Raw genomic sequence first — 27629 nt, forward strand, 5'->3', positions numbered from 1 at the left:
ATGGAAACATTGCAAGCTACAGAAAACCTAATGAACAGTAGCAGAATATGGCCAGAGGAAGTGCCAGAAAATGAGCCCCTGAGGTCAAGAGCTACATTTGGAGGGAACGTCAGTCATTATGACAACATGAGTGAAGAATAGAGCCTTTGGGAATTCCTCATGGGGCATGACTCAAAATGAGAAAAATACAGCTGCAAAGTCTATTACTAACTGGAACTTAGAATGTACGATGTATTAATACGGGGAGTCATTGAAAGGGAACGTATAAAGATGAATATTCTAGGGGTTAGTGAGGGGAAATATTAGTGAGCTGGAATTTGCCATTCTGAATCAAAGAACACTGTAGTTTACCGTGATAGTTTAAAAATAAAACACAAGACAAAAAAGTATTGCATGCATGCAAAAGAACAAACTAAATGTGGGGGAAAAAAAGAATTAAATGTAAGACTCAAAGCTATCAGGATAATCAATGAGAAAAGTGGGACCAAGCAAGGAGCCCTAGTGCAGGGAATGCACGGGCAATTAGCAATAACAAAGGAAACACACTCCATGGAAGATAAAATAGATGAGTGGGACCTATTAAAAATATCGAAAGACTTCATTAAAAAGAGTAAAAAGAGAGCCCACAGATGGGGAAAATATATTTAGAAATGATGTAAGGACTAATTACTAAAAGTACAGAATTTTACAAGCCACAAAAAAATAACAGTCCTCTAAGAAGGTGGGCAAAGGACCTGAACAGATGACTCACAAAGGATGACACTCAAATGGCTAATGAAAACATGAAGAAATGCTCCCGGTCACTAGCCATCTAGGAAATGTAAATCAAAGCAAACTAAGGTACCACCTAATGCCTATAACTGTAGCCCAATTCAAATAAACAAACAGACAAACAAAAACAGAACAACAAATGTTGGAGAGGGTGTCGTAAGACAGAAACTTAGTCACTGCTAGTGGACTTGTAAATACATACAGTCACTGTGGAAGCCAATATGGTGATACTTAAAACAGATGGTAAATGAACTACCATATAATCCAGCAATACCATTACTGGGCATATACCCCAAAGAAATAAGAAACAGACATTTGCTCCCCCATATTTATCGCAACAGTGTTCACAATAGCAAGAACCTCCACACAGCCTAAATCTCCATCAACAGAAGAGTGGTTAAACTCAGAGACAAGGGAACAACAAGAGTTCTAAAAGCGATGACAAGGAGGATGTAGAATGCCTGGTGGAGTTTGATCAAGTGCAATGTAGCTGCAAGGAATTACTGAGAGCCAAGTGAAGGTCAAATGATAGTGGGACATGAAGAAAAATAAAGGAAGTAGAGGAAAGAACTCACAGGGAAAAGACATTTATAGAGGTATAAATATAGGCATGCATATCTGTAAATATATTAATGTATAATCATAAGGATATAGGCCTAAGTGTATATATTTTTATGTTAAGTATTAAGGTAGCAGACAGATATTGGATGTTTACTCAAGTACTCCTTCAATGCAAGAACATCAGAAAATATAGAGTCTGAAATCTTAAAGGCTTGAAGTTAAACAAGTGGCCATGTAACAGGGAAGCAACAAAACCTATGTGTTCATGAAGTGAAGAGAGGATCATGAATATGTGATCATAAGGTGAAGATGGGATCAGGTATCAGGCATCAGAAGACCCAAAAGTAACAATTATATCAATGCAAATGAGGGGTCAGAGTGAAGACCAAAAACCCATCTGTAGATAATTGGACATCCCCTCAGAGAAGGGTCACAAGGATGAGAGAAGCCAGCCAGGGTACAGTATAGTACAGGTGAAACACACAACAGTCCTCTAGTTCTTTAAAGCCCCTCCCACCCCAACTATCATAAACTCAGTTCTACCTTACAAATCCAGCTAGACTGAAGCATGTACACTGATACAGATAAATATTGCCATTGACACATGGAAGCTGGGACAAATAACTCCCTAAGGAATAACAGTGGAAGTAGCGATACTAGGAGGGTAGGGAGGAGGTGGAGGGAGAGGGGTAGAAAGGGGAAGTAGATCACAATGCTTGACGTAGAACAACACCCCACTCCCACCCCAACCCCGCAAGGGGATGAACAAAAGAAACATGGGTAAAGTGAAATAGTGGACGGTGTAAGACATGAAAATAATAATAATTTAGAATGAGATCATGAGGGTGGGAAGGTGGGAGAGGGAAGGAAAAAAAGAGGAGCTGACACCAAGGGTTCAAATAGAAAATGTTTTGAAACTGATGATGGCAATATATATATATATAAATATGCTTGATACATTGATGTGTGGATTGATATAAGAGCTGTAAGGGTCCTCAATAAAATTATCTATTTAAAGAAAGAGTGGATAAAGAAACTGGTACACACAACCCTAAAAAGCAGGGATGAAACCATGAAACAACTCAACTCATGGAGGGATCTGGAAGACATTGTACTGAATGAAGTTAGTCAAGCAGAAAAGGAGAAACACTGTCTGAGTCCACTGAGATAGGAACAAGCAGCCAAACAGGCACAAGCTCAGGCTTGGAGGCAGTCTGGTCTTTGGTCTGGGGACCAGACAGCCTGGTGAAGAGCCTGACCAGTGCCAATGAACCACATATCATCTGCTCCAGGTAAGAATAATGGAGGTCACTTGGGTGGAGGAAGCCTCTGGCCAACTAGGATCAAATGGTCGGGGGAAAGAAAAGGGTGGGATGGAGTGGTACTGGATGCTGAGTGGTTGCTATGTGGATCTGGGGTGAGGTTCCCCAAAGAGGGAGGTGGTTTGGGGCTTACAGATGAAAGGTGCAGTGCAGGAGAGCAAGAGGAAATACAGTCACTTTGGGGAGATATTAGGTGCATGTCTGTTGTGAAGAGAAGAGAGAGAGTTGACTTCCAGGTGGGGGAGCCATATGGAGGATACTTTTGGGGAGATTAGGTGGGGAGTGTCTTTAAGAGTATGCAACAGGAGGGAAAAATTAACCTAAGGCATCTGGGGGGTTCATGGGAACCAGGCCAGGGACGTGGGATGCTAGGACACTGAATTCTGGATCTTTGGGGCACAAGGAATGCTCCAGAGGCCATATGGGGTGAACTGGACTCACCTCAGACACACTTGTAACCTGAGGGATAAGTCTGAAAATGCATGGGTCTCAGGAAGCAGAAGACAGTTAAGACAAAAGCAGTATGTTGTTGGTTGGTAAAAAAACAAGGTCTTGTTACAGTGATGCTGTGTTAGACAGGGTTCTCTAGAGAAACAAAATCAGATTGCTAGTAAATTATATATCACAAGAAATGAACTGCTAAATTATATACAGATAGATAATACAAGAAATGAACAGTTAAATTATGAAGCAGTACAAATGGCTCACTGCAACTCACTCCCGTGAGAGAGTTGTGAGACATTGGCAGTCCTTTAAGTCTTGAGGGCCGCCAGGTAGTCCTCTGTAGAGAGATCCAGGCTATCTCAGCACAGACAGCAAACAGCAAGGCAGGTCACCAACTGTCAGCCAGGTCACCAACCATCAGTCCCCAGCTCCAGAGATGTACATTCCAATCGTGTGGTCTTAAAGGGACCTCAACTTACAGTGACACAGTCCAATGGCTAGGCATCCCACAGGTAGCGTAGCCTGTAAATTGTAGCACAGAACAAGCAAGGCAGCCGCACACTGGTCCGATGATCAAAGAGCTAGAGACAAGAAAGGCGAGGCTCACAGAAGCATTTATCTCTCCGCCCTTCAATTAATCCCACTTGTGTTTATTGGCCAGGCTGGAACAATAATTATCTCAGATGCCCTATAGGCTGTATCAAGATACATATTATTCCAGATATCCTGTGATGGACAATCTGCTTTAATTTGCTTATGCTTGTTCATAGTAGGGTGTACCTCAGTGGTGCGTCACCAGGGGTCACCCACTTGAAACTGTGTTATTTTTCTGCTTTTTTTGGTAAATGAAACCCAGAGACATTGTTTTGTTTGTTTGTTTTGTTCATAGTGGAGTGTATCTCAGAGTTGTTATGTCAATGGAAGTCACCTCTTAAACCTGGGGTATATGCTTTTTCATTTGGGGGTTTATGAAACCCAGGATTGATGAACCTATAGGGACAGCAAATAGAATAAGGGGTTTGGTGGGGAGGACAGTCCAGAGGTGGTGTTGGGTAAAAGGGAGATGGCACAGAAAAAGAATGTTTGGTAACTGATTGTTGTAGCCATTGTATAATTCTACTTGATGTGATTGAAATATGGAAAGGGTCGGTATCTCCTCCGTGGCAATGAATTTTTTTCTTTCTTCTTCTTGTTTTTTTTCTGAATGGATCTGTGAATTAGTACAGTTCTCTTCTCTGTATATTTCAAGACAATTTAGACATCCTAAAGTAAAATTAAGTTTTTAATATCCATAAGAATATGGAAAATGTTTGTAAAATTTTAGTGCATATCCAACCTAATTTTTATTTATTAGGTTTTTATTATATTTAAAAGAATAACCTCAAAATATCTTTAATATTCACCACACATAATGTTTTAAATTGCTTTGAAAATACTCAGATGGTCATATCTGTTATTCTTATAAGGCAGTGGTGTGGAAAAGCAAGGTGCCTTAATGAAATGTATGGACAGTTTGATTGCTGATATGACATTTATAAATACATGGAATTAAGTAATATGCTCATATTATTTTTAAGTCTGGAAGTTAACACAGTCATACTAAGTACTTTTGGATAAGAAAACATATACACTGAACATGGCAGAATTAGGTCTCATTTTGAAGCAAATGATATCTTAATTAAAGTGTTATTGAAAGACAGTGGAAGTTATCATCAAGTTAACATGTAAAGATTTAGACATGTGGATCTCAGTTCTCAGACCAACATAAAACATATATAAACCACTCATTAATTTTTGAAAATCTATGCAACTTAATAGTCACAAGTTCAAGTAATTAAATATTTAAGGTGTAAACATTTGACAATACTATCTTATAATACTAAACATCAACTAACTCTTGTTCCAGTATGCATGGAAAAAGCTTTTATGCCTTGAGCTAGGTAAGGAATAACCACCATATAATGGTTACTTTTGTTACTTACATAAATAAGCTGATAAATTCCATTAAAATTCAGTTTAATAACTTTATATGTATAATAGGCTACATTATATTACTATATTAAAGTTGGCTATTAATAACTGAAGTTATTAATAACGATTGGCTATTAATAACTATTGGCTATTAATAACTATTGGCTATTAATAACTATTAACTAATAACTCTGAAGTTATTAATAGTTATAATGACGTTAAATTTGACCACAATAATCCCAGTCATAATGAATACAGAGCATAAATTGTTTGGTTATAAAACTCCATATTTTCTTCCTTTAGTTACACATCAACTTTGATCTTGAATTGGTTGAAAGTGCAAAAAAATTACCCAAATCTTATTTCTACCTCATTTTTGTTACCATATTGTTTTTCCACGTTCGCCTCTCTTCTCTCAACATCGATGGTATTATTTTCCCTCCACACTTGTGCCATAAAACACATTTGTATTATCTCAGTTTTGTCCCAACTAATAATTATTTAAAAACAAGCACAATCCCTTGTTTGTAATGCATTCCTTAAATATGTCTCAATTGGTGGATTTAAAACAGATATGGCAACACCACACATGTTCACATATCTCATTGTCCCTCATTCTATATTCATTTACTTTTCTATATTAATATTTTCTGCATTCATTTTCCAAAGTTGGAATCATGAGTTTGAAGAATCAACTGATATAAACAAAAAAAATTCAATTCACTTTATTCAAATAAGGATACGTTCATGCATGCTACCCTATTTCCCTAAATTTTCATGTTCCATCACTGGATAATCTAATTTTTAAAAGGCTCCTGCCCTACATAAAATATGTTGCTGAACAAACAGAAACAAGTTTGGATTTCTCACCAAATATCTTACATATTTTTAATATAGTTGTCTTTATTACATTCTGTGGTCACTTGCTATTGTGGTCATTACCTTACTCCTCAATAAAAGTCTTACTCTTTCTATTTTTATGAGATCTTAACATAGAGAATTAATTTACAAGCTCCTACAAATGTGTACCTGATCATTCATCATCAAGATGGGAGCTTGATAGGAGAAAAATGAATGTCTTTATCAACAACAAGAAAATGAAACTATATCAAGAGCTCTATCCGTGTCACAAGGACCCAGGTGCTGTCTGGTAAGTACTGGACTGCTAACCACGAGGCTGCGAGGGAAGGAGAGCAAGCTACCTGCTTCTGTAAAGGTTTACAATAGAACAACTGAATTGTGGTGGATGTTTTGTTTTATGGATATTAACGCAACTTTTATTATGATGACAGAAATCAAATATGAATTAAACTGTTAAAGGATTAAAATTTTGTATGGAATTTAAAGCACATCTGTACCCATCTACATCCTCTGGTCTATCCAGATTTGTAAGGCAGAATTGGGATCATGATAATGTGGGGGGAGGAAGCATTTAAGAACTAGAGGAAAGTTATGTTTCATCGTTGCTACCCTGCACCCTGACTGGCTCCTCTCCTCCCCACAAACCTTCAATAAAGGGGTGTCGAGTTGCCTACAGATGGACTTTGAGATTCCACTCTGGACTCACCCTCATTCGACACCTTGTGGCCAATTAGCTGCTGTGCTTCATCCTTGTAGGCTTTGTTGCTTCTGAGATAGATGGCCACTTGTTTTTCTTCAAGCCTTTAAGACCCCAGACACTATATCTTTTGATAGCCAGGCACCATGGGCTTTCTTCACAATATTTGCTTATGCAAACATATCCTATCGGGAAGATAGGCACCCACTGACATGAATTTTTGTTGTTTAATGTCTCATACCTGGTCCCTTCTACACCTCGTGGTCACACAGGCTGGTGTGCTTCTTCCATGTAGGATTTGAAGCTTCTGAGCTAGATGGCTGCTTGTTTATCAGCAAGGCTTAAGACCCCAGGCGCTATATTTTTTGATAGCCAGGCACCATCAGCTTTCTTCACCACATTTGCTTATGTACACATTTGTCTTCAGCGATCGTGTGGGGAAAGGTGTGCATCATGGGATGGCAATTTAATGAAACAAAGTTTTCTTGCATTGAGTAAGTACTTGAGTGGAGGTCCAATGTCCATCTGCTGCCTTAACACTAAACTTATAAATATATGAATGTGGATCTATTTCCCCACCATCTTATATAAATATATTTATGTATGTACATGCCTGTTTTTAGACCTCTATAAATACCTTTTGTCTCCTTGTTCTTTCCTCTATTTCCTTTAATTTTCCTCTTGTCATGCTCAGCCTTCATTTGGGCTTCAGTAATTTCTCTTGGTTACATCGCTCTTGTTGAATCCCTACCAGGCCTCTCACACCCTCCTTGCCACTAATTTTGGATCACTTATTGCTCCCCTGTCCCAGGATTAGTCAACATCACCTCCTTACTCCTGCCCCCCCCTACAATTCCCAACCCCCAGAACCATTGGTCCCATTGTTTTCTCCTCCAGACTGTTCATCCAGCCTATCGTATCTAGATAGATCTGTAGAGATAATAATAAGCACCAAAAATCAAGGCATAGCAAGATAGGCAAGGAATAAGAACCCAATGATGACAACAAAAAGAAAACCAATGACCCATAAAAACAATAATTAATCGAAAGAAAAGACAAAATTTAAAAAAGGAAGAATAACTTGTAAATAGATCAAGGTCTGATATTTGACATCTAGGTGTGTCCTCCAGTCAAGTCCGATGGGGTACCATTCTCTGGCCACAGAGTCTATCCTTTGCACTCCCTCAGAGCTCCCTGCTCTGCTCTGCCAGTTGTTCTACCGCAGGTCTTTAGTGCTTTGCCTCAGTGTCGAGGGTCAGGCAGGGCCAATCCTGACACTGAGTCTCCAGTGATGTCCCCTGTAGAGTCATGGATCAGCGAGGGACATTGTATCTCATAGTGGGATCAGCCATATGGTCCACTCTGTGCATTGGCTGTTCGGAACAGGGATATTGTCCTCCAGGCCTGGTGGGCCAGGATGTGCTCCACTCTCTATTGCTCCCAATTCATTTGCTCCCATGTGCTCTGATCAGACATGTGCCTCTTCCCTAGCTGCAGCTTCAGTGCTGTCCTGTAAAGTAAATTCTTCTGGGGGGAGGGGCAGTGGTCCAAGTACCTGGTATGGGGGCAGAGCCCTCAGGCCCCTCCACTGGCTCCCCACTACCTGCCTGCACACTGAATTTGCATCCCGTAACACTGGATTTAAGTCTGGTCCCTCTTTCCCTGTGGAGACACAAACAATACCCTCCCCTTGGGTGGGTCAGTGCCCTATCTGCCTGCCACACATGTCTTTCTTTTTCCCCATTCCAACTGCCCCCTCCACCCCCTAAGAAATAGTTAAGTGAAAACAGTAAAAAGGAAGAGACAACTTTGAAATTATAGTAAGATTTGACATTCTCTTTGTGTATTATACATTTTATGTGGTTTGTGTGATGCTATCACGCTATATTATGCTATTTATCATGTTGTGTATGTAAATTCTTTAATTTACGTATACAGATATTTACTAGAAATTTATTTTTCTAGCATTGTTATTCTGTCCCACATCATTATCATTCCCTTGCTTCTTACTGAAGTGCAACTGCTATGTGTCAGTAGAGGTAACTATTTCATAATGATCGTTCAGAGGCACTGACTGATCAGCATGCACACCATCTAATGCTAGAGCAAAATTGTAGACGTCTCTTGTTGGGTAAAACATTAACCCATTAACTGTTGAGTCACAGAAAGATCCACAGGTTAGTGACAAAGAATTTGACTGACAATGAAGAATATACTCATAAATGTTGCTCATTATAAAAACAAGCATGTAAAGTAGATGAGGACATATTAAACAATCTTTATGCTGATGGCAGTGAGTATGAAAACCAGATAACTCTGGTCCAGGTAAGGAATTGTTTCATTTTTACAACTTACTAGGCTTGCAAGAATCGGTGGCCCAGTCATTGAAGAGGATATCACTACCCTTAAGAAGCTCCAGGAGTGGAGCATGTCCTTTGGACCCAGGGTCCCTACACTGAAATCCTCCTAGACACAGAAGTCAGAGAGAACTTTAGCATCAAAGAGGGCCCAAGACGATATATGATGACATAAGCTGTGAGAATCAAGTGATTGGTGTGAGATGACTGCAGTGGACTTTCCAGTCCATAACCAATGTGGTTACAGTGGGATCTCCAGTTCAGGAAGCAAAAGAGCTGAACTCAACTGTGCAGGAGACTAGCAGGCGGAATGAGGTGTCTTTGAGCATTTGATGATAGAGGCTAAACAAACAGTAGCACTTGTTTAACGAGAGATTGTTAGTAGATGTCAGACTTGAATAAGGGCTGGTGGCAAATGCCATCTTTTCCTTTTCACACTTTAAAGAGGCTTGTGCAGCAGATTTACCCAATGCGATGCATCCTTTAGTCTCTTGACCACTGCTTCCACAAACATGAATTGTGAATCCAAGCAAGATGAAATCCTTGTCACGTTCATTCGTTTCTCCACTTACAGTGATGTTACTTATTGGTTGAATTGTGAGATTTTTGGTTTGCTTTACATTGAGTTGTAATCCATTCTGAAGGCTGCAATCCTACCATCATCGGTAAGTGTTCAGTCTTCCTCGCTTTCAACAAGCAAGATTGTGTCATCTGCATAAAAAAAGTTGTTAACAAGCTTTCCTCCAGTCCCGATGTTGCATTATTCTTCATTTATGCCAGATTCTCTGATTAGCTGCTCAACATGCAGATTGAATTAGTGAAAGGATAAACCAAGACATACACATTTCCTGATTTTAAACTCTGCAACATACCTCGTACTGTTAGCACAACTGCTGCTTGATCCCTGTACAAATTCAACATCCACACATTTAAACGCTCCCATAGTACCTTTCTTCTCAAGCTTATCTATAGTTTGATAAAACACACAAAATCTAATGCCTTTGCACAGTCAATAAAAAAGTAAACATCTTTATGGTATTCTTTGCTTTTAGCCTAAGTACAAAAGACGTTAACAATGAAATTCCTTGTTCCATGTCCTCTTCTCCATCTCTCAGCTGCCTTTAAAGATACTGTTACAAACTTGTTGGGTGATCTTCAGCAAAACTTTAAGTGCATGTGAGCTCAATGATATTTGTCTATAATTTGAGCTCTCTATTGGGTCATCTTGCTTTGGTATACGTATAAATATGGACCTCTTTTTATCAGTTACCCAGGTAGTTGTCTGCCAAATATCCTACCATAGACGAGTAAGAGTTTCCATTGTTTCTTGCTTTTTGTAACATTTCAATTGGTATTCCATCAATTCCTGCAGCCTTGTTTTTGGCTAATTATTTCAATACAATTTGACCTCCTTCCTTCAGCTCCACTGGTTCTTGCTCATATGCTACTTCCTGTAATGGCGGAACGCCCACTACTTCTTTTGGTTCAGTAACTCTGTCTTAATTCCTAATCCTTTTGATGATTCCTGTGTCATTCAATATTTTGTGCATAGGATTTTTCAGTCTTGCAACTTGAAGTTAGACTTTTTCTTCAGTTTAAGATATGTTTAGTGTGCTCTTCCTTTTTGGGTTCTAACTCTAGTTCTTTGTTCATTCTGTTATAATATTCTACTTTGTCTTCTTGAGCAGTCCTTTGACATTTTCTATCCGCCACTTTGACTTCATCATTCCCTCCATTTGCTTGACTTACAAGAAGAGTAAGAGCAAGTTTCAGGGTCTCTTCTGATATCCACTTTAATCTTCTGGAATCATGTTCTCCCAGGAAACTGTTATTATTTTTCAATGTGTCAGATTTATTCTTGAGATGTTTTTGAAATTCAGGTGGAATATATTTAAGGCCATATTTTGACTCGTGTGGACTTGTTTTAGTTTTCTTCATCTTCAACAAGAGATTTTGTTATTGTTGTTAGGTGTCACGGAGCCAGTGACCCAGTGTACAACAGAAGGAAACATTGTCCCATCCTGAGGCAACCTCACCATTGTTCCTGTGCTTGAGCCCATTGTTGCAGTCACGATGTCAATCCATCTAGTTGAAGGCCTTCTTCTCTTTGTCATTTCTCTTTCTCTTTACCAAACATGATGTCCTTCTCCAGGGACTGGTCTCTCCTGACAACTTGCCCAAAGTCTCCCCATCCTTGACTGTAAAGAGCACTCTGGTGATACTTCTTCCAAAGCACACCTTTCCTGATTTTAAACCATGGAATATGCCCTTGTGCTGGTCACACAATTGCCTCTTGCTCCGTGTACATGTTCCACATGAACACAATTAGGTTTTCTGAAACTCCTATTCCTCTTCCAGGTATGCACACTTTAAAAAATGATCTACACCGTTGAGTGCCTTTTCATTGTCAATGAAACACGAGTAAACATCTTTTTGGTATTCTCTGTTTTCAGCAAGATGCATCTGACATCAGCCATGGTATTCTTGGTTTCACGTCCTCTTCTGAATTTGAACTGAACCTGTGGCAGCTCCCTGTCAGTTTACTGCTGCAACCTTTGTTGGATGGTTCAGCAAAACTCACATGCATGTGTTATCAATGACATCGTAATATAGTTTGGGCATTCTTCAGGGTTATCTTTCTTTGGAATGGGAACAAATACTGATTTTTCCAGTTAGTCGGCCCAGTAGTTGTCTTTCAAATTTCCTGGAATAGTTGAGTGAATGCCTTAATGCTTCATCAGTTTCTTGAAACATTTGGCCGAGGATTCCATACTGCGCTAAACTACTATTTAAAATGGGATAGGCAATGGAATTTTTATATACCATGGACAAAATGTTTATTCCTCCTGAACACAGTCCTCTTAGTCAGTTAGTTTGCATGCAAATAGTGATTAAAATATTAAAATATGTCCCAAGAAATTCCATTGGCATTTCATGATGCAATATTTTAGATTACAAATGCCGTTTCCACCCTAGTTTTTTCTCACTATCTTAAAGACCTTTCTCTGATTCAACAGTTAATGGAGTAATGCATTACACAACAAAAAACTTCTGCAAATCTCTTCTAGCACTTAGATGTCAGTCATTCTCATCAGCAGGTGCCTGTGTCTATTATCATAAAATATCATCACTACTGCTGGTACATAGTAAGAGTTGCACTTTATTAAGAATCAAAGTGAATGATAAGTAAGGTGTGAGAAATAAGTAATAATGCTTGTAAAACAGATTGTAGTAATATTTGGATAAATAAAATAACAACATAAAATAAAAATAATGACACATATTTCGATTATAAAATAATATTTACTGAAAACAGTTGACATAATAATAAATAATTCATGAGAAGTACAGATTAAGTAATAGTGTTGTCATATTAATGTAAACTTACTTTAGAGACATTACATTTATACCTTTTAAAGTTAATAATACACATTAAAAATTGGCTAACCAAAAGCAAATCTCAACAAATTGCAAAGAATTGTTATCCAATAGGTCCATTATCTGACCACTGAATAATTAATAACAATTAAAATACTGTTTAAAATACATATGTGAGAATTTAGGTAGCACATTTAAAAGTACTAAAGAGTTGAAATAGATATTAGAATAAGAGTAAAACTTATTACAAAGAGATAGCAACAGAAAAAAACCCCTCCTGAAATTAACAATAATTTATAACATAATTTCAAGGTTTAGGATACAAAGTTAATATAAAAAAAACAAATTACTGGCCTATGTGCCAATAATGAACAACTGAAATTTGGCTAAAAAACATTATAATACCTTTTGTATCTTAGGGTTAGGGTTAGGAAAGGAAAAAAAGAGAAAAATACCATTTGTATCACCACCAAAATGCCTACAATGTACATAAATACATTTTGTTGCTAGGTGTCATAGAGTAAAGTGAACCTATGTACAACAGAACAAAACGCTGTTCAAAGCTGTGCCATCCACAGAATTATTGTTATATTTGAGCCCATGTTGTATCCACTATGAGTCAATCAACCTCATTGAGGATCTTCGACTTTTCCATGACCCGCTATTTTACTAGGCATAATGTCTTTTCCCAGAAACTGATCCTCCTCATAAAAAGTCCAAATTTTGAGGGGAAAAGTCTTACCATTTATTGCTTCGACATACTGAGGCAGGTAGTTAATTGTGTCAACCTGGCCGATAAACACAGGTGGGGTTAATTGAATGGCGGAGGGATAAATGGCTTGTTGAGCCTCACCTTTTGGGTTCTCAGGCCTCTTGCTTTCTGATGGTCAGACCAGGATGCAGTTGTCTTAGAAGTTCCCTGCTTCAGCTTGCAAGGCTGACTTCCTGCAAGACATCTCTGAGGAGAAGCCGAGTGAACCTACCCCAATGCAGCCCTGGGTGCTGGAGCAGCCCTGTGGAGACCACTGCCAGCGCTGAGATGTTTACACATTCACTGATTCTGCTTTCCTCCTCCAGTCGGCATCTTTGTGTCTGTTTTGTGAGATGGAGGAGGACTTTGTGGATTGGTGTTGGACATTGGGTTACTGTTGGATTTGTGGGCTTGGGCAGCACTGGGTTGGGATGTTCTCTTGATATGCATTTAACCTTTATATAAAACTCTCGTATGCATGAGTTTCTGTGGATTTGTTTTTTTTAAAGTACCCGGACTAACACACAAACATCCTGTATTAGACTGGGTTTTCTACAGAAAAAAAAACAGTGATGCTTTTATGTATTGTTTATAGAAAGGAATTTATATTAAATATTATTTGCGTAGTTGTAAAAATAGGTAATTCCAATCTTGTTCAAGTCAGGTCTCTCCTGATCCGTGGAAGCTGGTGGTACAGTAAGCAGGATGGGGAAGCAAAAGAAGTTGGGGGCACAGCTAATTGTATGAAGAGGTCCAAATTCTGCTAAATGAATGCATGGTTGGTAGTCCACTGATGGCTCATGGAATAAGCAGGTGATGCAACAAAAGATAAGGAACCAGACATGAGCTCCAGCTCCTGCGGATGACAGATGGCCAAAGAGGATTAGAAATAGATTAGATTCTGCTTGGTCTCTCTCTTAAAGCAAAAGACTTATACTGAGGAGGCTGAGCTCCACTTTTACATTACCAGGGAGTAACTGGCATGATCCCTAACCATGACACATACCCAAGGTTAAATTTCAGAACATTTACACAAGATCTATATAAAGTAAAATATATAGTAAAAAATAGCTAGATGTGGCAGTTACATAATCTTCTGTCAACTTGCAAAAGAATGGAGTCTAGTCTGCCAATCAGGTCATAGCCAATGAGGCCTCCATGTGCACATGGCCTTCGGCTGAGGATTCTAGGAACTCCTGTCTTCCTCTCTGGAAGCGGCACACACTTCTTGCCCTGTGAGACACTCCTGGTGACAAGCCACAGGGAGCAATAACGATGGAGCCGGAGCCCTGGAGCTGGGCGAGCCATGTGGAGACCCATGCCAGTGCTGAGATGCATCCACTGTCACTGGATCCATAAGACTTCCCACCCACTGGCCTGTGTTCTTCTTGCATTTGGCATCATCACATGTGTTGTGTGAGTCTGAAGAGGGATTTATAGATGGTATTGGACATATGGGCTAATACTGACTTATGGATTTGATCTGGACTAGAATGGGGTGGTTTCTCAATATTCATTTGCTCTTGTATATAAAGCTGCTTATTATACACACGAGTGTCTATGAATTTGTTTCTCTAGTCTACCAACTAGCACAGTTTTCAAAACTGTTGGTATTGATACAATAATACACAAATAGACTACTAGAAATAAAATACCCAGACGCTGACTCATGGCCAAAAAGTACATACTGACCCATAATTGCGCCATATGACAGCAGGGTAGAACTGACCCTACGGGTTTCTGAGACTGTAACTTTTTTTTTTTGAGTAGAAAGCCTCATCTTTCTCTTGAGAAATAAATTAAAAGCCCATAAATATACCCATTAAATACAGTCAATTTGACTGGATTAATTTAGATATAGAGATTCCTCTATAGAATTTTCAGGGCTATAAATATTTACAGAAGTGATCTACTCCGTCTCTCTTCCAAAGAACAGTTGGTCAGCCCATGTGGTTGCCATGAGTCAGCATCGATGCAATGACACTGACTTTGGTCTGGTTTAACCTTGGCTCTTTCTTGTAACACTACTCAGCCATTTATATAAAATAACAAGGTTTAAAGTATTACCATGACTCATCAGAAAAGAAACTAAACAAACAAACAAAAAAACTCATTGCCATTGAGTTAATTTCAACTTGTAGTGACCCTATAAGACAGAGTAGAAATGTCCCAGTAGGTTTCCAAGACTGTAAATCTTTAAGGGAGTAGAAAGCCCAATTTTCTTCTTGTAAAGCATTGGTGGTTCCCAATTGCCAATTTTATAGTTAGCACCCAACAAGCAGCCCACTGAGCAACTATGGATCTAGCACTAACAGGACTAAGTCTCAAAATTATAACATATTAGATCAAAGTAAATTTATAAAAGAAAAGATACAGCATAAAGTGTGGTGAAGAGGGCTGATGGTGCCCGGCTACTTTAAGCCTGGGGACTTAAAGGCTTGAAAGTAAACAGGCGGCCATCTAGCCCAGAGGCAACCAAGCCCACACGGAAGCAGCACACCAACATAGGTGATCGTAAAGGGCAGAGGAGACCAGGTCTCCAACAACAAAGGTGGGGTGGTGGTGAGAATCACATCACCGTGAAAGAGTACATGATGGGGACCCAATGCCCATCTGTAGACAGCTGGACATCCCTTCCAGAGGGGTAGTGGGAAGGAGATGGGTCACTCAGGGTTCAGTGTAGCAACAATGAAACTAAAAACCTTCCTCTAGTTCTTGAACGCTTCCTCCAGTCCCAATCATCATGACCCCAATTCTACCTTGCGGACCTGGTTATACCAGAGGATGTACAGCGGTGCAGTGGGGATCTGGAGGCACAGGGAATATAGGACAGACGAACCTCTCAACACCAGCGGTGGGAGTGGCGACACCGGGAGGGAAGGGGGTGTGGAAAGCGAGAACCGATCTTGGAGATCTATGTGTGATCTCCTCTCTGGGAGATGGGCAATGGGGAGGCGGGTGAGGGGAGACACTGGGGAGTGTAAGAGAAGATATAATAATTATTTATAAACTATCAAGGGACCAGGGGTGGGATCAGGGAGGGAGGGGGACGGAGAAAAAAAGGGAAACCGAGCTGATTCCAGGAACCCAAGTGGAAGGTGAATTATGAGAATGATGAGTGCAACGAATGTATAAGGGTGCTTTGCTCAATTGATGTATGTACAGACTGTGATAAGAGCCTTATGAGCCCCAATTAAAAAAAAAGATACAGCATGGTTCATATTACATTGCTTGTCAGAAAACACAAAATAAAACATTACCATTGATATTTATATTTGTAGTAAAAATGCATCATCATAAATGAATATATATTCCAAACTAACCCATTTGAGATTCATTCAGTATCTTGAGTTCCTACATAAAGTGTCATCCTCTTGATAGACACTCAGGATACAAATTGAATCAAATATACACAAATCTTTCCTCTCATGGTGGCTATATACTAGGAGAAAGAAGACAATAAAATGATAATTATCTGAAATTGTGGTAAAAAATTAGAAAAAATTCTCAGACACTCTGGTAATGCCAATGTGAAAAACTTGATTATTAACTGAAAGATTGGTGCCCAGGCCCATCAGAAGTTCAGCCTGGCAATTTGCTTCTAAGACATTGCAGCCTTGAAAACCCCATAGAGCAGTTCTGCTCTGCACCCCCGTGGTCTCCCCATGAGTTAGGATTGATTGAAAAGCAAATAATATCGACCACAAGAAAGACTTCTTAAGAATAACATATTGGGAAGAAAGGGGAAGGATAGAAGATGAGAAATACAATTTACATGGAAATTTTTGAAACGAAAAGGTTCAACTATTAAAATTGCTTTAATCTCAATAGTATCTAGTTAATAAATATATATTGTCATGCGATACCATCTTCATCTCTAGAACTGATGAGGATGTGGATGACTAATAGCTTTGCTTTGTTGTCTTTGGCTATTCATTTTGTAGAAACTATGAAAATGTGCCTACGACCACAAAAGCAATCCCTCTTCTAGTAATCTTCTTTAGAGAAATAACACAAGAACTAATAAACATCTTTGCATAAGATATTCATTTTTGCATTATCCACAATCACCCAAACTGGAAGTAATCTAAATCAAAAAGTGATTATTTAAATAATTTGTGGCTCAGCAATACAATACAACATTATGTAGGTGTAGAATGAGATAGATCTCTAAGTACAAGCATGGAAGTATGCTTGTGATATATTGAGTGGAAAAATAAGTATGAGGGCCATGAATAGTGTGAAGCAATATTGGTTTAAAAAACTATCTGTTTATATATTCATAGAAAATGTCTAAAAGGATAGACACAAAACTATTTATAGTTGCTACCTCTGGGACATGGAATTGGAGTGTGTTGTAATAAGAATTTATACATTCCAGCTTAAACATCTTTGCATGGTTGCATTTAAACACCAATATTATTTAAATAATAATAATGTTAAATTATCCATAGGTGAATTACTAATGTAAGTGGAAAATTAATCACCAACTTTTAACTTTCTGCTCTTCTCATCACTCATCATACTCAGCAAAAGAACATGACTTTAGTTACTTTCCACTCATTTTGCTACCCAGACCCAAAGCTCATGGGCATCAAGTCAACGCCAACTCATAGCAACCATATAAGACAGAGGAGAAACACTCTTTAGGGTCTCTGAGGCTATGATTCTTCGTGAAACAAACCACATCCTCTTTCTTTTCAAGCTGAGCAGCTGGTCACCTGGTGGATTTGAACCACTAATCTTGCAGTTAGCACGTCAATGCTTAACCTATTGTGTTACCAAGACTGTACTACTGGGGCTGTGAAAACATTCCTCATGAATATATACGGAATGATTTTCCCATTGTATACCCCATTTTGTTCTTAATTTATTCTATCTTTAAAAATGTAAAAACAAAATGAAAACTTCTTGCTTCGTATTCAGAGAATGTTTTATTTCTCTTCTCTGCTTTCATAGCAAAAGCTTTCAATACTTTGTTCTCTGTTGCGCTCAAGGTATCCATTACTAAAGTCAACCTCTGTGTGTTATGTGCTGTTGAGCTGGTTCAAACTCATAGGACAGAGTAACACTACTCCATATGGGTTCCTAAATTGTAATCTTTATAGGAAGAGATCCACAGTTCTTTTCTTCTGCAGAACTGCTAGTGGGGCCAAAGTGCTAACGTTTGGGTTAGCAGCTAACATTGAACTATTTTTTCACAAAGATCCCATTCAAATTGAGCTACCCATGGTGAATTCTCCTCTTTCATCTCCTATTGTTTTCATGAGCATACTCTTTTTTTTGGCACAATGTAATATGTCCTTTTATTTCTTTTTTTAAAAATCATTTTATTGGGGCTCATACAACTCTTATCACAATACACACATACATCAATTGTGTAAAGCACACTTATACATCCACTGGCCTCCTCATTCTCAAAACTCACTTTCTGCTTGGGTCCTGGGAATCAGCTCCTCATTTTCATGAGCAGACTCTTGACTAAGCTTTTCAGTAATTCTTCCAGTATCTTTCTGTCTCATTAGCCATGTCTTCCCAGTTCAATTCTTTTCTCCTCCTTCATTTCACCAATCTATGTATATCCTGAGGCTCTTAGGATCCATTGCTCCTCTTGTCTTCTTTCACTCTCTGGGTGATTCCATTGTTTGAAGACCCGACTTCATGCAGACAACTCCACAATTTGTGTCTGTAGTTCAGATCTCTTTTCCAGACCCAAATCAGTGATTTCAATTATATATTTAAACTTTCTCTTTTGAAGTCTCAGATGCATCTCACCTTCCTCATTGGTTATCCTCAACTTTCTTCTTTCAAATATATGACCACTACATCTTTGTAAGTGATGAGACTAAAATTTTGATGTCATACCTATAGCCAGTCTGTCAGAAAATCTTCTTGACTCTATATATGCTCAGAAACTAGCTATTGGACAATACTTAGACCATAGACACCCTAATCCACACCATAATTTATCTAAATCACTACAAAAGCCACATCTGCATTTCTTCTTTAGTCTTTCTCTACTTTAGAGGATTTCTTTTAAAACAGGCCCTACCATGTTGTTTTTCTGCAGAAATTCCTCCAAGGGCTTCCCAGCTTACAGTAAAAGCCAAAGTTCTTATGATGTTGTAGAGTACCCTACATGATCTATTTCCCTTTTTATTAATCTTTTTTTTAACCTCATCCCCTAGTACTTTTATGCCCATTCAGTTCAGGTCTTGCTATTTATTGAGCATACTAGACAGAATTTCTCCTGAGCACTTTTGTGCTTTCTATGTTGTCTGTCTGTTATGTTCTCCAAACATATATATCTATACACACGAGTCTGATTTCTTAGGAGCTTGCTTCTGCTTTATAAGAGATAATGGCTTTGGTCATACTACTTAACTTTTAAACAGAAGCCCTGACCCTAGCCCTCTTCTCTGAATGATCCTACTCTAGATCATGTAACAACCTCTGAAATACACACACAAAACTTTTATCTACTGATTATTATATAAAATTAAATTTAAAATTAAATTTAATGATATTAAGATTTATTAGTTTATATTTATTGTATATTAAACACTTAAAGCATATTTGGAAAATACTAAGTCTTAATGAATACTCATTAAGCAAATGAATGAAAAGTCCAGTGCCAGATTTGAGTCAATTTTTGACCTTCATTAAAGGGCAACATGAAATAAGTAAGTTGGAAGACCATCCAAAAATGAATGAACTAAATTAACAATAAACTGCACATATAAACCTTATCAATATTTTAATACAATAAGACAATATTAATTATTTTAAAGCATTCTAATTGCCTATTAAAATTAATTGTTAAGGTCAAAGTATTGATTTCATCATTCAATGACAAGTAAATCAATTTTAATCCTTAGTAATCAGCATTTTGGTTAACACTTCCACCTGAGTTTCAGGTCACTACTTAATTATAGTTCCCACATGGATTTGTACAGTAACAAAATTAAATATATTTTAATCATGTTATATATTGGTAATAGTCCATTAAAATTGTGGCATGAAATTACAGTCATTCTCCAAAATAAACAAAATATTTCATCAATATATTACAGTAATAATGCACACTTTAGAATAAGAACTCTTTTTTTTCCCTGTTCTTGATATATGACCTGTAAGAAAAGTAGAATAGTACTTGGGCCACATTTTTTATATAACTGTCTCCTACTAGAAAGTTAAAAAACAAATTATTATATTATAGTCAAAGAGAAGTTTATGTGAAATGAGTCTATTTTGCCTGATTTAATTCCCCATATCTAAAACTTCCTTGAGCATGGACTCTTTTCTTTTTTCCTAGTGTAATAAAGCTGTAGTCCTGTGTAAAGTTAGTTAATGTGGTCCTTTTAGCTATAGTCTTCCATTTGTAATGTAGGGAAAGTCTTCTCTTTTATGCCTTTGTGCTACATTGGGCAAATCTGCCATATGAGACTTCTTTAAAGTGTTGAAGAGCAAAGGTGCTACTTTGAGGATCAAGGTGCATCTGGTTCGAGCCGTGATATGCTCACTTGCCTCGTGTGCATGGACAATGATAAGGAAGCCAAGGAAGGGTGGATGCATTTGAAGCATGATGTTGGCAAAGAATATCAGTAGTACCATGAGCTACCAGAACAAGCAAATCTGTCTCGGAAGAACTTTAACCAGAATTCTCCGTGGAAGAAAAGACTGACATTTTTTCTCGTGTATTCTGGACATTTTATCCTCAGAGACAAGTTCCCAGAAAAACATTGTGTTTGAGAAAGAAGGGAAGTCTAAAAATGAAGACTCTCAATGAGATGAATTGACACAGTGGCTGCCATTGCGGAATCAAACATAACAAACACTGTTGGTTATTTTTCGATAGGGGGATGGGGTGAAAAGAAAAAAAATGTGATTTTGATAGAGATTTGATTTAAAATATTTTATTTGTAAAAAAAGGGCTAGAAATCTATTTAGTAGTAGCTGCAGAAGCCTTGATGGTGCTTCTGAGTAAGTATAATTAGACTGCTAATCACACGGTCAGCGGCTCACACCAACCTGGGGCTCCTTGAGAGAGAGCAGGTCCAGGCTGTGTTTCAGTCTGCTGTACTTAGGGTCACTGTAGGTGACAGCCCAGTGACACCTAATAAAAAAAAAAAAACATCTGTGTCTGTAGGTACAATTCTGTTTTCGAGTGAGTTGCCCACTATGTTAATCAGCAGAATTAAGGTGGGAGGCACTGACGCCATCACCCTCAGTTTATTTGGAAGTTTATCGGTTTTCTTCCAATTTATAGGAACATTGCAACAAATTGCTTTCTCTTGCTCTGGATCCCACGTCTGGCTTATTTTTATATGACCTCTGGTTTGGGGGGACTTGAGCTAACGATAATATCCTCTGATCTGATTCACCAGGTTCCACTGCCCCAGGTCAGCAACCTGCCTTCTGACTTTCCAGTTTGAGTTTGGTAGGCTCGGTCCTTAAAGTGAGTTGTGTGAAACACGGGATTTGGGACTTTCTAGCTTCCACAGCCATGAGAGGTATTTGCGTGATGTTCCTGCAACCAGTGCCCATTGGTCTTGTCTGGAGGCCCGTTTTCCCAGCCTTCCCAGCAGTAGCCAGTCATCTGATCTGTCACTGAAACTGTATGAATAAAGAGAATCCTCTAAATCCCATAGATCTGGGATTTCCCAGCCTCCATAATTGTGTGGGCCATTTCTTTGCTAGTTCTAGTGTTCTATGCTACATTGAGACTGTGAATTTTGTCATGCTTTATATCATCTAATAATAGGTATACTATCTAAATATCTTTTCAAACACAATGTTAGTATACCATTTCTGACAACTTGAGCACCAGGTTTAATATATGTTCATGCAACTATATGCAAAAATTCAACAAATATTTAAGCTAACTGTGGCATAAGTATATGGAAAGATAAGCCAATATCATGGTGGGGGGTAGAAATACTAGCACAGGGGCGATTCTAACTCACAGCTACCCTCTATTAGGTTTTCAAAGCTGGAAGTCTTTATGGCAACAGATAGTTGCATCTGTCTCCCAAGGAGCTGCAGGTTGGTGGGAACCGCTGACCGTGTGATTAGCAGTCGAATACTTCCTCAGAAGCACCATCATGGCTTCTGAAGCTACCACTAAATAGCTTTCTAGCCATTCTTTTACAAATAAAATAGTTTAAATAAAAAGTCTATCAAAATCAAAACCAATTTTTTTCCTTTTCACCCCAACCCCTATCAAAAAATTATGTTATGGAGAATGAGTTTTGATAAGAGATTTTAAAAACATAATGAGATGCAGTAATCTTGAAAAATAAGCTCTTACTAAATTGTTACACAAATAATGAAACAAGGAAAAGAAACCACTAAAAATACCAAATCAGGGCAGCAGAAACTGTGCTAAGCAAAGAAAAACAGTGCTCCGAGTCACATATTCAAGTGAATATTACTTTCTCAAAGCTGTGTCAAAGGGAAGCCAGGAACCCATTTGCTGTCCATTGCTCTGCTCGACATGTGCAGTAGTTACAGGGTTTCTGTTTGTATGAAGACAATGTTTGCTTATAAAGTGACTTTGAAGGAAATTCCAAAATACGTGTTCAAAAATGTTCTGAATGGTAATGCTTAAACAGTTTTATATATTTTAAACTATGTATTTGTGTAAAGCGAATAGACTAGCACCGACTTTTATGTTTAATTTGCTATCCAGCCCCAAACCAAAAAATCTCAAAGCTATAGAAACACACTTCTAACATATATGTAGAATATCCACTTATTTCACAGGTCGTTTGCCTTTTAAAACCTAATCCTGACCTTGTAAATGCCCAGGGTTTAACATGATGTTCTATTACCTGTTTAGGGAGCCCTGGGGCTGCAATGGCTAAACCTTCTGCTACAAATGGAAAGATGGGTGCTTCAAACTCCAAAGTCTGAGTAAGATTAAACACCTAAAACTTTTCTCCTCTTGTGAAGATTTCAGCTGGGAGATTCTATGGAACAGTTCTACTCTGTCCCTCATGATTGGCATGAGTCAGAAATGACTTGCCAGCCCACCATACAACATTGTCTCTCCGATAACACAGAAATCGTCTTACACAGTACACAATAGTGTTTCTCAAAGAGGAGTATCTGTAAACAAAATTTTAGGAAATCTTCAGGCGTTCAATCATCTTTTTAAAATAAGGTAAGTTTATTTTCAGAGTCATATGAATATGAGCAATAAATGTAATAGATCTGCAACGTCTCAAGGACCTCTTGTGCAATCAGTAGCCATCAAAAAAATCAGTGCTTGAATTTGCTTTTGGAATCATACTGACAACATGTTGAACTCTTTTAATTTACATGTTATCATTTAAAGCATTATTTCAACCTGAACAAGATCAATCCTTGACTAGCAAGACTCAATAACATCGCCACGCGGTGTGCTAGCTAAGGACCTGCACTCCTTTAGACCACTGTGTGACATGTTGGAATAGAATCAGTGACGTCACTACTTGTGCATTTTCCATGTCTTCATTAAACTTAATCAAATTATATTGTTAATCATATCAAACTTAGGTTAGCTATTAGTATTTCAGTGGTTTTGTATGAGTACACACCTCATGTTTGAGAAGTTTATAAGTATACTTTCACATAATTATGTAATGCTACAATATATGTAAATGAAACCTAAAAAATAATTTGAGGACAATGGGAAAAAGGGAGTCTATATTCTCTTGCAAGCAAATCATTTTTGTTTTATTTTAGTTTACCTTTATATTATTTTCATCTTATTTATGTATTTACTTAGTGAAGGGATAAATCTGTAAATGGACCCAAGCATCTCCAGAAAAGAACACAGTGTCTGACCCATTGTTTTCCCAAGATCCACTTTAGTAGCACCCCGGAAATATCTGCAGAAAAAGATTAGACAGTTATAAAATAGATGAGGTAGAGGGAAAGAAGAGGTGGAAAAAGTGAGAATCCTAAACATTTAAAGGATTAAAGACACAGATTACCCTAATTTGGGGAGTTCCATAGTATTTTGGACTTAAGTTCTCACACTGCTACCTGTCTGCATACACCCCTCCCTAAAAAAAAACAAACAAATATTTCTCTTTATTTTACATTATGTGTTAGTCTAGGTACATTAGAAAAACAAATCCACAGAAACTCATATGTATAAGAGAGAGTTTTATATAAAGGGTAAGTGCACTTCAAGGAAATATCCCAACCCAGTGCTGCCCAAGCCCACAAGTCCAACATTAACCCATATGTCTGACACCAATCCACAAAGTCCTTCTCCATCTCACAAAACAGACACAATGATGCCAACTGCAGGAGGAAAGCCAAGTCAGTGAACATGTAAGCATCTCAGCACTGGCAGGGGTCTCCACATGGCTGCTCCAGCACCCCGGGCTGCATCAGGGTAGGTCCATGTAGCTTCTCCTCGGGGATGTCTTGTAGGAAGTCAGCCTTGCCAGCTGAAGCAGGGAAATGGCTAAGGCAGCTGCCCCTGGTCCAACCATCACAAAGCAAGAGACCTGAGAACTAGAAAGGCGAGGCTCACCAAGCCATTTATCTCTCTTCCCTTCAATTGACCCCTTCATCAGCCAGGTTGGTACAATACACTTTAACTATCTCACATTGTGTCCACTAAATCTCAATTGGTTAATAGATTTAGACAAAGACCCAAAGATTGAGTGACAGAACTATGTACTGAAAAGTGAAGTGAACCTGAAGCACTTACTGTTGAAGATTAAAGACTATTGCCTTCACAAACAGCCTCGCAACTGAACCAGTAAACAACATCTTGAAAAGACTGGTAAGGATGTTATTTTCCTTGGATCCAAATTCAACAGTAATGGAGGCAGCACTAAAAAATGAAACAACAATGTATTTCAATGGGAAAATCTGCTTACACCTTTTATAAATGTTAAAACCAATGGTACTACTTTGAGAATTAAGGTGCACCTGAACCACGCTACGGTATTTTCAGCCACTGTGCATGCGCAAAAAACTGACAATGAAGGAGAAAATTTTAAGAAAATTGTGTATATGAATTATTGTGATGGTCTGATAGTTTTTGTTGTTGTTGTTAATTTGGTTGGGCTAGAATTGTCAGTGGGTTGGCAGTTAATTTCGCAATTCCCATCATGTGATATAACACAGTGTAATTGCTTCCATAAAAGGGGGTGCTGTGTTATGAGTGTTCATTCACTTGTAAGAAGGTTATGATAAGATGAAAACCTATTCATATCACAGCCCTGATGAAATCAAGTGAAAGGAAATTTCTTTGGGAGTGTAGCCTGCCTCCAATATATGTGGATAATTTGGAAAAACTTGCTTACTTTTTGCTTGATTTTGGTTGGATCTGGATCCTGCATCTAGCTTGTTCTACAATGTCTGGTTCTTTGAACTTGAGTTTGCAGCCTGTCATATTGCCAACAGATTCTGGGAGTTAACAGTAGCCCATGCAACCAGAATCCTGACATCTGATCTATGGACAACATTAACCCCTGCAGCTCCACATCTCATGAGAAACTTCCAACTTGGTATTGGACCCAGGGAATGGGAACTTGCTTACCTGTACAAACGTGTGAGCTATTTCTTTGAAATATAGTATATCAAATCCTCCTCCACATTATATGTATATACATATATACTTCATATATACTGTATAGATATATACATACATGCATATATACAAAGGGGTACCCCAAAAATCAGAATTTTAGAGTTTTGAAGTACGCATTTTACCCACTAGAAGAGCATTGAGTAACTTGTTCTGAGTTCATGCACCTAGTGGTATCACCTGGAAAGGTTCTCTCTGATCACAGTGAATTTTTTCATAAAAGCAGTTTCGCTCAAAACTTATTCTTTTGTGATGGCTAATTTAAGAGACCAGTGTGTGGTTGTGGAATTTTATTTTCTGCTTGTGAAAAATGTTGCAGGGGCTAGGAGTGAGCGGCGAGGAGTAGAGTCCAGAGTCCGGCTCCAGTGCTTGTTGGGTGTCGCACTTGGGAACCGAGGCTGCTTTGTTTTGCGCTGTTCTAATCCGGTTTTCAACATCATCAAGAAGGAGAGCAATCGGCAGAAGGTCGGACTGGAGCTGATTGCCTCAGAGAACTTTGCCAGCCGCGCAGTTTTGAAAGCTCTAGGGTCATGCCTAAACAAGTACTCCGAGGGCTACCCAGGCCAGAGGTACTATGGCGGAACAGTTTGTTGATGAGCTGGAGGTCCTCTGCCAGAAGAGGGCACTGCAGGCCTATCACCTGGACCCCCAGTCCTGGTGGGTCAACCTCCAGCCCTACTCAGGCTCCCCGGCCAACTTTGCGGTGTACACTGCCCTGATGGAGCCCCATGGGCGCATCATGGGCCTGGACTTGCCCGACGGAGGCCATCTGACGCATGGGTTCATGACGGAGAAGAAGATATCAGCTACATCCATCTTCTTTGAGTCCATGCTTTATAAGGTGCACCCGGACACAGGCTACATCAACTACGACCAGCTGGAGGAGAACGCCCTCCTTTTCCGCCCGAAGCTGATTATCCGAGGCATCAGCTGCTACTCCTGGAACCTGGACTACGCCCTCCTGAGAAAGATTGCCGACGAAAACGGGGCTTACCTCATGGCGGACAAGACGCACATCAGTGGGCTGGTGGCCGCCGGCGTGGTGCCCTCCCCCTTTGAGCACTGCCACGTGGTGTCCACCACCACCACCCACAAGACCCTGAGAGGCTGCCGGGCCGCGATGATCTTCTACAGGAAAGGAGCGCGCAGCCTGGACCCCAAGACTGGCAAGGAGATTCTGTACAACCTGGCGTCACTCATCAACGCTGCCGTCTTCCCGGGCCTTCAGGGCGGTCCCCACAAGAGTTCCGAGCTTATCAGTACCAGGTGGTGGCCAACTGCAGGGCCCTGCCCCAGGCCCTGACGGAGCTGGGTTACAGCATCGTAACAGGGGCTCCGACAACCATTTGATTCTTGTGGATCTTCGGTCCAAAGGCACTGATGGCGGAAGGGCTGAGAAGGTGCTGGAAGCCTGTTCTATTGCCTGCAACAAGAACACCTGCCCAGGGGACAAAAGCGCCCTCCGGCCCAGTGGACTGAGACTGGGCACCCCGGCACTGACGTCCCGAGGACTCCTGGAAGAAGAGTTCCGGCAAGTCGCCCACTTTATCCACAGAGGAATAGAGCTGACGCTGCAGATTCAGGAAGATGTGGGCGCCAAGGCCACCCCGAAGGAATTCCGGGAGAAGCTGGCGGGCGAAGAGAAGCACCAGCGTGCCGTCAGTGCCCTCCGGAAGGACGTGGAGAGCTCTGCTGCCCTTTTCCCTCTGCCCGGTCTGCCTGACTCCTAAAGGGGCTGCGGGCTCCGGGTCTCCCTCCCCCAGTGCAGCACAGAGCAGGGAGGGTGGGCACCAAGGAGCCAGAGAACTGCCCCAGCAGGAACCTCGCTAGTCTGTATCCTCGGAGCAGGCTCGCTTCTGAGCCCTCTTCAGGTAGCTTCTTCACAAATCACGGCGGGTGTAACAACTATTCTGGGACACTA

General features: G+C 39.5%; 1 pseudogene; it reads left to right on the forward strand.

Moving 5' to 3' along the window:
• LOC142440604 (serine hydroxymethyltransferase, cytosolic pseudogene) lies at positions 1-27438 on the forward strand (annotated as a pseudogene).
• The last annotated feature ends 191 nt before the right edge of the window (positions 27439-27629 follow it).

This window comes from Tenrec ecaudatus, chromosome 2 (genome assembly GCF_050624435.1).
Source record: "Tenrec ecaudatus isolate mTenEca1 chromosome 2, mTenEca1.hap1, whole genome shotgun sequence".
Taxonomy (NCBI): domain Eukaryota; kingdom Metazoa; phylum Chordata; class Mammalia; order Afrosoricida; family Tenrecidae; genus Tenrec; species Tenrec ecaudatus.